General features: G+C 36.0%; 1 protein-coding gene across 38 annotated transcripts in view; it reads right to left on the reverse strand.

Annotated features, from left to right (window-relative positions):
* Positions 1-12,733, reverse strand: part of SSBP2 (single stranded DNA binding protein 2) — a 311,630-nt gene that overhangs the window by 187,379 nt on the left and 111,518 nt on the right. The window lies entirely within an intron of this gene.

The raw sequence follows: 12,733 nt of genomic DNA on the forward strand, positions 1-12,733 counted from the left end.
ATTTTTGTTCTAGAAATGAACATTTCTCAGATAAGACAGAAGAACTCTGTAGATGATCCAACTGGATGCACAACTTTGACATGGGAAAACACAGAAATGGGATACAAGTGACTGAAAGGAGCTACAGTAACAAAAAGCAGAAAGCTTCCCTCACAGTAATGCCTGATGTTAAATCTCATTGGCAAGCCTAAACATGCATTAAGAACACAAAAGCTTAGTTACTCTCAAAGGTAGTATTAGCCTGAAAATCCCAGCAAGTAGACAAGATGATGGAAAATTTAGCATTAAAAGGCAGCAGAAGACCCAGGAGGAGAAGCTTTGAGGGTCAGCTAGGAAAGTAGCATCCTTATTTATTCTGCCCTTTCAGAGAGACCTCTTGGAAAGCAAGAGGTTTCCAAGGATACCACAAGTTCTAAAGAACCAGGCAATGGTGCCAGCTCAATCCTTGCTCTGAACTTGAAGAATGAGCTCTCATTCAGTCAAGAGAGGAGAATAATTCCCAAATAAGAGATTTAAAATACCCCTACCCACTCCACTTTTCCAACAACTCCTTAAATAAATAAATAAATAAATAATCAGGAATGTGGTCTTGGAGGTAAAACCAGGTAAGTTCCATTTATATTTCAAACAAAATCTTGCTAAGATTCCAAAGTCTCTGCAAACTCCCCGGTGTCTGTTTTGTTACTTCCTGTATGTCTCTGTAGTGAATAAAATCAAAATTCTAGACATAAAAAAAGAGAGCAGGCACTGTGGGAGAAAAAAATTGACAAAGGAAAATGGGAAGAAAAAGTCAAATGTTATACTCAAGGTCTGGAAAAGACAGAAGAGTATGCAGGCAGGTGGCCTGTGATGGAACAGGTCTCCAGATTTAACTTACAACAAGTTTCCAATGTTTCTTCATGGGGATATTGCAGGTTAGAGCAAAGAGGAAGTTAGTCGGGTTATGTGGTTACATGTTGATGAAAAATTCATATGGAAGTTATGCCCATAATTTCTAATACACATTAAATTAAGATATACTATTGTAAGCAATAAAGGAGTTCTTTCTTGATATCTAAAGACATTTCCCCATTCCCTTTATATATTTGAGCTTTTGTCCATAATAAAAAATTATAATTTCAGCTCTGAAATATTTTTCTTCATTTTCTCTTTTCATCTCTCTCTTACGGCTGACAAAGAAACGATGATAATCAGGAAGAGGGATAAGGTGACAAACAGGGTAATTATCAGAGGAAAGAAAGAAGAAATATCAAACGGATCACGATCACGTAGGAGTAGCGATACAAAGTTTCCATGGAAGTTGGGACACATAGTTTAGAAACAGATACTAGGAGTTCCCTAGTGGTGCAGTGCATAAGGAGTCCTCCTGCTAATGCAAGAGCCATGGGTCTGATCCCTGATCCTGGATCCCTGATCCAGGATTCCACATGCTGCAGAGCAACTAAGCCCATGGCCACAGCCAGGCCACAGCCGCTGAGCCTGTGCTCGAGAGCCTGTGTGCCGCAACTACTGAAGCCCACACAGCTAGAGAACCTGCTCCCCAACAAGAGAAGCCACCGCAGTGAGAAGTCCACACGCGGCAACAAGAGTAGCCTCCACTTGGCACAACTAGAGAAAGCCTGTGCAAAGCAACGAAGATCCAGCACAGCCAAAAAAAAGAGAAGTACTAAAAAAGAAATAGCATGCCTGGAGAAAGCATATTCTTTCATCAGAAACTGAGTGCTAATTAAGTACAAGCCACTAGACCACCAAATTGAATGTAATGGACTTCTACTGTCTTCATGTATGCCTACCTCCCTAAGGTATGAGAATTTTTACTGATCTTTATTTAACAGGCAAGTCAACACAGGTTTACTAAAGCAAAGCTGCAAACAACGAAGGCAGGCTAATATATTGGGGTTTCCCTACCTATTAGATAATCTAAGTTTAAAAACCTTCTGGAAGAAGCCATAGAGCATTTAAGTCCACCTAGTTCTTCTCCAAACTTGAATCTACTTTCTCCCCTTCACAATACATGACTGCTTTCTAAAATGAAACTGTAGCCTATAAAAATCATCCAGGCATTTGACATAGTAGGAGTCTCGAGTCTTGCTTCAAAAACCATAAACAACTTTTGAATATCTTGGGAACTCAAGATAGTACCTTAATACCAACACATTGTATTAGCTGCTCTAGGATAGAGTTCACATTGGACACATCCAGCAACAGGGAACAGATCTGGTGAATTTACTGGGTTTAAAGTACACACCACTCAAGCCATCTAAGCCTGACTGGCTAGTGTGATAAGTGTTCACCTCTCATCATATTGTATTTTTCCTCTGTCTTAATGCTAGCCTCTTCCTTTCTGTCACCCCCTAAAAGTATTTCTTTCCAAAGTTCTATCACCAGGACTCTATTCTTATTTTACCCTTATTCCCTCGTTAATTTAACTCACATTTATAACTGAACCTTCTTTCTTCCTTCCAAATTTCAGATTTCTGATAACAGTATCACAAGTCTCAGTAAATTAGTCATGTTATTTTTAAATAATTTTACAAATTATTTTTAAAATTTCTTTCTTCCTCAATGCTTACAACTAGACAATCTCAACTTTTTAATTCTTCATTTTCATTCTCAATTTTCCATTTCATTTGCTACCACCCTCATTCAAGGGCTTTTCAGCTGACATCAAGATTATTAGGATAGCCTCCTCACAGTCTTTGCCATTAGCCCTTTCCCCTTTTCTGCTCCTCTTACACATGCCCTCAGATTAACTGTCCTAAAATAGAATTTACTGTTTTCTGAATATGCTTTTAAAAAAATGACTCTTGAGTAGACAGAACAAAACTTTCATCCAGAAAGGTTGAAAGAGTACTCAATGAAAATTTGGAAAACCTGAGTTTTCCCAGCGAAACCTCACTCCATTTTTAAACAATGGTATACCATATCCTTTATGTCTCTAAAGACCCTGATGCTGGAAAAGATTGAAGGCAGAAGAAGGGGATGACAGAGTATGAGATGGTTGGATGGCATCACTAACTTGATGGACATGAGTTTGAGCAAGCTCCAGGAGATGGTGATTGACAGGGAAGCCTGATGTGCTGCAGTCCATGGGGTCACAAAGATTCAGACGTAACTGAAAGATGTCGTCTCTGGGTACGTACCAAGTTTTTTATGTATTGTAAACAGATAAACAGTAAAATAACTAAGTCAGGCCAAATAAGCAGTTTTCAACCTTTTTTAAAGTTTTTTATTTAAAAAGGTGATTAAAAGAAGATTCATTTAAAGGTGAAAAGATAAGCTTCAGAATGGGAGAAAACATTTGCAAACAAAGCAACTGACAACAGATTAATCTCCAAAATATACAAACAGCCCATAAAGCTCAATATTAAAACAACAAACAACCCAATCAAAAAGTAGGCAGAATACCTAAACAGACATTTATACAAAGAAGACATTCAGATGGCCAACAAACACACAAAAAGATGTTCAACATTGCAAATTATCATGGGGTTAGTCGCTAAATCATGTCCGACTCTTGAGATCCCCATGGACTGTAGCCCACCAGCCTCCTCTGTCCATAGGATTTTCCAGGCAAGAATACTGGAGTGGGTTTCCATTTCCTTCTCCAAATTATTATAGAAATGCAAATCAAAACTACAATGAAGTATCACCTCATACTAGTCAGAATGGCCATCACCAAAAATCTCTACAAACCATAAATTCTAGAGAGGGTGTGGAGAAAAGGGAATCCTCTTATATGCTGGTGGGAAAGTAAATTGATATAGCCACTGTGGAGAACAGTATGCAGGTTCCTTAAAAACCTGAAAAAGATCTACCGTATGACCCAGCAATCCCACTACTGAGCACATACCAAGAAGAAACCATAATTCAAAAGGACATATGTACCTCAATGTTCACTGTGGTACTACTGACGATAGCCAGGAAGACATACATGCTCAGTCAGGTTCAACTCTGCAACCCTATTGACTGTAGCCTGCTAGGCTCCTCCATCCATGGGATTCTCCAGGCAAGAATACTGGAGTGGGTTGCCATGTTCTCCTCCAGGGAATCTTCCCAACGCAGGGATCAAAACCGTGTCTCCTGCATTACAGGCGGTTTCTTTACCACTGAGCCACTGGGGAAGCCCAAGACATGGAAGCAACCTAAATGCCCATCAACAGAGGAATGGATAAAGAACAAATGGTACATATATTCAATGGAACATTACTTGGCCATAAAAAAAGGAGCAAAACATTTGCAGAGATGTGGATGGACCTAGAGACTGTCATACAGAGTAAGTCAGAAAGAGAAAAACAAATATTGCACATTAACATATATTTAGAATCTAGAAAAATGGTATAGATCTTATTTGCAAAGTAGAAATAGAGACAAAAACATAGAGAACAAACATGTACACGAAGAGGGGAAAGGAGATAGATGGAGTAGGAAGAATCAGGAGACTGGGACTGACACATATACACTATTGATACCACGCAAAAAATAGAAAAGTGATGAGAAAACACCGAACAGAACAGGAAACTCTACTCAGTGCTCTGTAGTGACCTGAATGGGAAGGATATTAAAAAAAAAAAAAGTGATACATGTATACACAGAGCTGATTCACTTTGCTATACAGCAGGAACACAACATTGTAAATCAACTATATACCAATAAAAATAAAAGAAGATTCATTTATAGCATAAGTAACTAGTTAAACTGGAGTTCCATTTAGTAAGAAAGAGAAAATATAAGAAACTAGGAATAGGTGAAAACTGAGCTCCTCTGGTTAACACAGAGGAAGCCAAGGACCTTCTGGCAGGATTCTCTCACTCTTGCTCCTAGGCACCTGCAATGGTCCTTCCACTGCACCCCAAAGTCCAGGGAACTCAGCCTGAAACCACTGCAAAAGATGACTGAGAGTTTTAAAATGCTACCATCTGTTAGCGAAGCATTGATCTTGAGTTTGATTTTTCTACTCTGGTCAAACAGGTCTTCTTACCATTCCTTAAACATCCCTAGCATTATTTCAACATCAGCCAGTTTTTCAAAAATCTCCAAAATAAATTTATGAGTTTCAAATCTCTAATAGAAAGTTTGATATGCATGCTACTTTTGAAAGAGTATCATATTTCTGTCATTTATGTTATGACGCTATTGGCAACATAATCACAGGCAGTGCAACATCTGCCTCAAAAACAGTTAATTAAGGCCTTTCCATCTTTATTTTTCCATATTCACCAGAAATTAGACTTTAATAAAATCACATCAGTGGGAGGAAAAGGGCCTAAGATGAATCCATGAAACAACATACTTAGATGAAACAATACATTATTTTTCACAGTGAAACAAACTATGAAGTCAGATCTGCTCTGCTGTTTTACCTCTTTTCCATATTAACTTCTTCACTTTTCTTTTTTTGAAATTTATTCTATATGGTGGTTTAGTCGCTAAGTCATCTCCGACTCTTGTGACCCTATGAACTATAGCCTGCCAGGCTCCTCTGTCCATAGGATGTCCCAGGCAAGAATACTGGAGTGAGCTGCCATTTCCTTCTCTATAAGATCTCCCCGACCCAGGAATCAAACCTGGGTCTCTTGCATTGCAGGCAGATTCTTTACCAACTGAGCCACCAGCACCCTGTATCTCTATATAATGCAGTAAATTATTCTAAGAGATTAGGTAAAGTACAATTCTTCCCCAATGCGTTTATAGTTTCCCTGATTGTCTTCTGTTAGGCATATTTACCACTGAATGACTGAAGTAACATATTGCCCTACAGGAAATCTCAGGATCAAAAGTAACAGGGAGAACATCTGATAGCTCTTAGCAGTACTTAAGATACCCCCCAGAAGCCATCCTATGCCCAAGGACGAGTTGAGAACACATACACACCTCACAGGTAAAGTGGTGAATATGATTCTTCAAATCAACACAGCTTGCACAAAAACATAACAAAATAATCAACTTATGTTGTGCTATAAAGAATATAAGCTGGTTTATACCACTTATATTCGGCAAGAGATATTAAACTTAATCCTACAGGAAATGAAAACAAGAGCAGAAACAGTATGGCAGATAAGAATAAGGCAAAAATTTGCAGCAACATGGATGGATCTAGAGAGTGTGATACTGAGTGAATTAAGTCAGACAGAGAAGGAAAAATATCATATGACACCCTTTACATATGGGATCTATAAAGAAATGATACAAATGAACTTACAAAACAGAAAGAGGCTCACAGACTTAAGAGAACGGACTTATGGTTGCCAGGGGGAGGATGCGGGGGGTGTAGGAACAGTTATGGAGTTTGGGATGGATATGCACACACGGCTATATTTAAAATGGATAGCCAACAATGACCTACTATATAGCACGTAGAACTCTGCTCAATGTTATGTGGCAGCCTGGATGGGAGGGGAGTTTGGAGAAAATGGATACATCTATAAGTATGGATGTGTCCCTTCACTGTTCACCGGAAACCATTACAACATTGTTTGTTAATCAACTATACTCCAACACAATATAAACAGTTTTAAAAAATGTTTAAAAAGAATACAGCAAATAATGAATCTCATTACAGTGGTCCTTTGGTATCTGTGGGGAAGTGGTTCCAAGATCCCGACAGATACCAAATCAGCCCATGATCAAGTCCCTGACATAAAACAAATAAATTAAAAAAAAAAAAAGGCACAGTACAGTTAGCCTTCCGTCTCTGCAGATGTGGAACCTGTGTGTCCCTACCCGTTGAGCTGAACAGCTACCAGTACTGACCAACAAGTATATTTTGGCTCGATCTTTGTTTTAGGACAATTAAGGAATCACCTATTCATACTAGAGAACTACAAATATAATCCCTGTTTTGACAGTTTTTATTATCTTAATGGATTTAAAATATAACTTCATTTGTTCCTAGTCTATCAAGAACTCTACTTTACATGTACTGTTTAGGAGAATTATGGTCCAAAGTGAGACTATTCATCCATCTGAGCATTTACTAAGTATTTCTACTATATGCCAAAACTGAATATATATCAAAAGTTATGTGTATTTATTCCCCATATTCTAATCTATTTCTCTCCATATTCTTACCTATCTATAAATTTTGATGAGTCTAGCAATATAATGCTATCTCTACATATATTTTAAAATTTGATACTTCAAACTTCTTGAGAGAAGGTCTCTTTTGCCATGAGTGTGGGAACTATATGTGTTTTGTTCACCACTACATTCCCTAGAGCCAAGCCTCCCAAGATTATAAAGCCTCTGCTACCTGCTCTGATTCACTTATTTCTTTACAAGCTGCCATTTTATCTCAATTTGTTTCAAAATATAAAGTGAGTAAAAGTAGCACTAAATGACCTCCTTGCAACTACGTATTCAGTTATATTAAAATAAGAAGTGATAAATACTTATTAGATAGTATTTTAGTCATTCATTTATATAAACATAAAACATGATTTGAACATCTCCTGTCAGGCACCCTGCTGGACAGAAAGAATGAAAAAGATAAATAAGACAAAGTCTATTCCCTGAGGAAGTTTACAAATTATTAGAGTAAACATCCTATTACGAAAATCTAATATATAGGGACATTCAGGAGATGCACAGAGGATATTATAGGATCATGGCAAAGAATGCATCTAACTCTCTACAGTAGTTTCTACACAAGTATTTTCCTAAATAATATGTAATTATCTGTAAAAAAAAAAAAACTTGCTAACATACAAAATATTCTTCTCCTACTATTTTATGTACATAGTAGGTGTTTTTATACCATTAAAAAAGACTACCCCATCTCTACAAACCTGTAACATAATTTTTTTCAGATGTTACAAACACTCTCTTAGGTAAGAATACAAAAACCAGCCACATTTTATCAACAATTATAACTCAAGCCTATCACTTTACCTAAACAGTTGAATGATTTGAAATATTTCCAGTTTACCAATTAACAGACTACTTCAATCTGTGGATATTTATTGGACATCTATTATTTGACAGACCCAGGGAAAGAATGGGTCTAATTTTCTGTGCTCTCAGAGTTCATTGTAATAATGCAATGTCATTACCATCACATTACTAAAGCAATAATATATTTTGGCTCTATCTTTGCTTTAGGACAATTAAGGAATTTTCTATCCATACCAAAGAACTAAAATTATAATCACTGTGTATGTTTTTAGTTAAAAGTTTAGTGGCATACATTGACATTTTTGCTAAATATTTTGGAAATAAATGAAAGCAGAAATAAATTATTAAATAAAACAATTCTATGTTAAGCTGTATCAGGAATAAAAATTCAGTAAACATTAATTAGCTCCACATGAAAGCATTGCCTGAAATTTCAGAGTGAAATAAAAACATACTAATGGGGAGAAAAGGAAATCTAGTCCAATAAACTTTATAAGAGAGCAGGTACTACTTATAATCATTGAAATGATGGTTTCCTTTTCAATGATAATATTGTATGTGCATAATAATAATTTTATATTTAGATAAACCTGGTTTTCACTTAGGTTAAAAATAACAGGCTAACAGGCCAAGCAAGATATCTCCAAAATAATCATCCTAAAATCTCTCTTTTCTTACAAAATAAGTTCTTAATTACTAAATTTTCCTCCAACATTTCTGATCTTATTCTGTACTCTCCTCTAGAAAAATCAACAGGTGACACACTTCATAGAATCTGTCACAGAAGAGAAAAAACAAACACAGGTTTATGTGGAAACCATCCCTACATTTTCTCCATCAGTTCTCAAGGATGAACTATAGCAATGCCTGGAAACACATTAGAAATGACGGTGCTCATTCTTTTTCTAAAGTTAATTATTATAACTGATCTAAAATCTTGTTACTTTAAAATAAAAAGTATAAGAAGCCATACAAAATAAATTTGTGGCACTATGTAATTTTATAAAGCAAACATATGGTTATTATAAAGTAACCACCGCCATCTCAGAAGCCCAGGCCACAAGCCCCATTTCTATCAGAACCCCTGTCTACCTCTCATTGTCCTGACAAATACAGTAATCATTTTCTTGTGTTTTTTACAGCTTTGTCATCCAAAAGTACATTCCTACACACTATTAACTGCTGATTTCTAAAGGTATACTTATTTTACAGTTGGTACTCCATACAGATTGTAAATAATGTTATCTTAAAATATAAATGCAAGAAGATAAAAATTTTACTCATTAAAATGCTTCCTCACTTTTTTTTATTTTTCTCACAGTAAGTATGAACAGGGTGAATTTTTTAAAATAAAGAGATATTAATTAACACTGCATCTATAATTATTTTGCAAATAAAATGATACAACGACAAAAATCTGTATTCTTAAACAGGCAATGGTTAGAAGACAAATCAAAAAAAGTTAAAAACCAAAAGTCAAAAAAATTTTCTGGGATAATTATTATCAAAAAAGTTATTAGAATTATAGAATGGCTCAAAATAACATCTATTCACTTTACCTATCTCTCTTTTAGTATGTGTATTTACCAAAAAAAAAAAGTTCTTAACGGGAAGTACTACATATGCTTATGACTATAACATGGTGACATGAAAACATATGACCACTTCAAATTTACTGTTTTTTTTTTTCTAATTTTAGAAGATTAGAACTCACTGTAAGGTGAAATTTGATCTACTTTACAGTAACTTTCTTGAATATAAAATTAACTATAGATACTTGGAAAATACAGAAATATATAGATAAAAATTAAAACCACGCATAATCCCAATGTCAAAAGATAACCACTTTTAACATTTTAACTTATTTTTTAATTAAAAGGATTATTCATAATTTACATTATGCCTCCACTATATCTTTTTAAAAAGTAATTTATTCTTGCATTATCCATTCAATCTCATAGATAAATGAAGACTACAAAATAACAGGACTTTTAAAACATATCAGAATTTACACATATCCATTCATCTTCTGATGGGCATCTAGGTTGCTTCCATGTCCTGGCTATTGAATGGATAAGAAAGCTGTGGTACATATACACAATGGAGTATTACTCAGCCATTAAAAAGAATACATTTGAATCAGTTTGAATGAGATGGATAAAACTGGAACCTATTATACAGAGTGAAGTAAGCCAGAAAGAAAAACACCAATACAGTATACTAACACATATATATGGAATTTAGAAAGATGGTAACAATAACCCTGTGTACGAGACAGCAAAAGAGACACCGATATATAGATCAGTCTTATTGACTCTGTGGGAGAGGGAGAGGGTGGGGAGATTTGGGAGAATAGCATTGAAACATGTATAATATCATGTATGAAAAAAAAATAAATCTGAAAATCTGTTAAAAAAAAAAAGGAATTTACACATACAAGTATTTTTTTACTCTAAAAACGCAGCTAATAAATAAAATATTTTTAAGAATGTTTCTTTGAGAACTACCTTGAGTTCAGTGGGTATATATATTAATCACTATTCTAAAATGGTTCCCAATGGACTCTAATATAACAATATAACATGACAGAATTTTACCAAAATCTGTTTGTTCCTGTTCCTGTTTTTTCCCTGAGTCTTTCAAACTTCATCTACACCTTAAACATGAATCATGTTGATAATTCAGAAACTGTCTACTATTAAGAATTTAGGAAATCGCACCCACAAAAATTACCATAAAAGTGTGCTACAGGAAACAAACATTTCTAAAAATCCAATTGCAATATAAAATTACACAAGCCAAACTCTACCTTTACAGCAACCTCCATTTAAAAAAATTGAGATGTATTACCATTAATTACAGATGTATTACCATTAAAGTAAATTGACTTGAAAGTGAAAGTGAAAGTGAAAGTGAAGTCGTGTCCGACTCTGCAACTCCATGGACTGTAGCCTACCAGGATCCTCCCTCCATGGGATTCTCCAGGCAAGAGTACTGGAATGGGTTGCCATTTCTTTCTCCAGGGGATCTTCCTGACCCAGGGATCAAACCCAGGTCTCCCACATTCCAGGCAGATGCTTTAACCTCTGAGCCACCAAAGGTATAATAAAAATTCCATCTAAGAAATCAAGTCTCTTAAAACTAATGTTTAAGATAAAATTATGAAACACCTGATAAAATGTGTGCTAACCGATAACAAATTGCAAAATCCAAATGCTGAATTTTTTCTAAACTACATTTTCTTGGGACCAAATTAAATGAGGAAGAGTTATTCTTCCTATAAAATCTACTCTAATTTCACTCCTACCTCTGGTCATTGCTTGTTTTCAAAAACCTTGAAATATTTAAGTGGGCTTCTAAAGTTAACAAGTGTGAGTACTCTCTGAAATATTGAAAAAATGCCTTATGAATGCAAAATGATTATGATGATAATGGCTAAGGCAATGACAATGGTGATTCATCTAATGCTTCCAAGAAGGAGATACTAATTAGTTCAGTGCTCCTTTTAAGGTCTCCACGGTGAATAGACGGTTGCATCTTTCTATACGATGGGATTTTGAAAAAATGCTTATATAATTGATTTCTTAAGATGTAGATCCATAAATACTGTATGTCATTTACAGCAGAACACTGGTACTCTCTAACACCATCTAGTTGTCAAAATTATGCCATTAAGGGCAGGCCAAATCTAGGCATGTCTTTCTTGATGTAAGAGACAGATGAGATGAGTATCTTACTCTAGCCAGAATCTTCACACTCTTCATGGTTGAGTCTCTGTTTTCCTTTACAGCCATTACCCCAAGGGTGAAAAAGGAGAATCAGATTGTTCAAATAAATGCCATGTCCTGGGCCCTGTCTTACCTGCCTTTTCTGCGCTTTTTCTTTATATGCAGCACCATCCCTTTTACTCACCTTGTCCCCAAGAGCTAGTGTTTAGCACACAGCAAGCTTTATGAGTACAATCAATATCCGATGAAGTAATCACAGGCAGTCTCGCTTTAATCAGTTTAGTACACATTTAAAGTATTACACAGTCCCTGTCAGATGCCCAAGATTCTCACTCAAGTCTGCATACTCTTCCTTGTGCTCTGTTTGGGGTTATAATTCTGGCTATTTCCACTCTCCAGTCTAGGGCTGAAGTACTTCCTTTGGAAGAAGTTCCTTTTCCTTTTTGAGGCCTGGTTCTGGTTTTAAAGGGTATTTACACAGAATGATGCCACCCTTTCACCAACTAAACATGCATCTCTCTGGTAAATTTTCAGGTACTTAAAATCAGTATTTCCTCAGGCTCCAGGCCTAATTCCACTTCCTCTAAACCAAGGAAACTGGTTTTCCTCCATCCCAAACTCAGTCTGTGTGTCTTATGGTCAGTTTTGCATTTCCTAGCCTCTTTAAAGCACCGTCTCACTGAAACTTCCCAGGTGATCCAGAGGCTAAGATTTCAAGCTCCCACTGCAGCAGCCCCAGGTTTGATCCCTGGTCATGAAACTAGATCCCACATGCCACAACTAAGATTTAGCATGATGTAACTAAGGGATCCCACATACCACAGTGAAGACTGAGGGTCCTGTAGTTCTGAAACTGAGACCCAGTGCAGTGCAGCCAAACAAATAAATTTTAAAAACAAAACAGTCTTGCCATTATTAAATGCCACTTTTCCCTGAAGAAAACCTACTCCCCCTGCCTTCCACCTTTCTTTTACAATTCTGCTTCCTTGTGCCATCAATTCTCTAAAATCACATTTATAATTCTTCTTAAAAAACACTCAATATACATCCATCACCTTGTCACAGATAGTCCACGGCCCTGAAGAACTTAACAAAAAGTTCATATTTTCATT

Source organism: Bos grunniens, chromosome 7 (genome assembly GCF_055505025.1).
Source record: "Bos grunniens cultivar Pamir isolate PY7600 chromosome 7, Bosgru_T2T1.0, whole genome shotgun sequence".
NCBI lineage: Eukaryota > Metazoa > Chordata > Mammalia > Artiodactyla > Bovidae > Bos > Bos grunniens.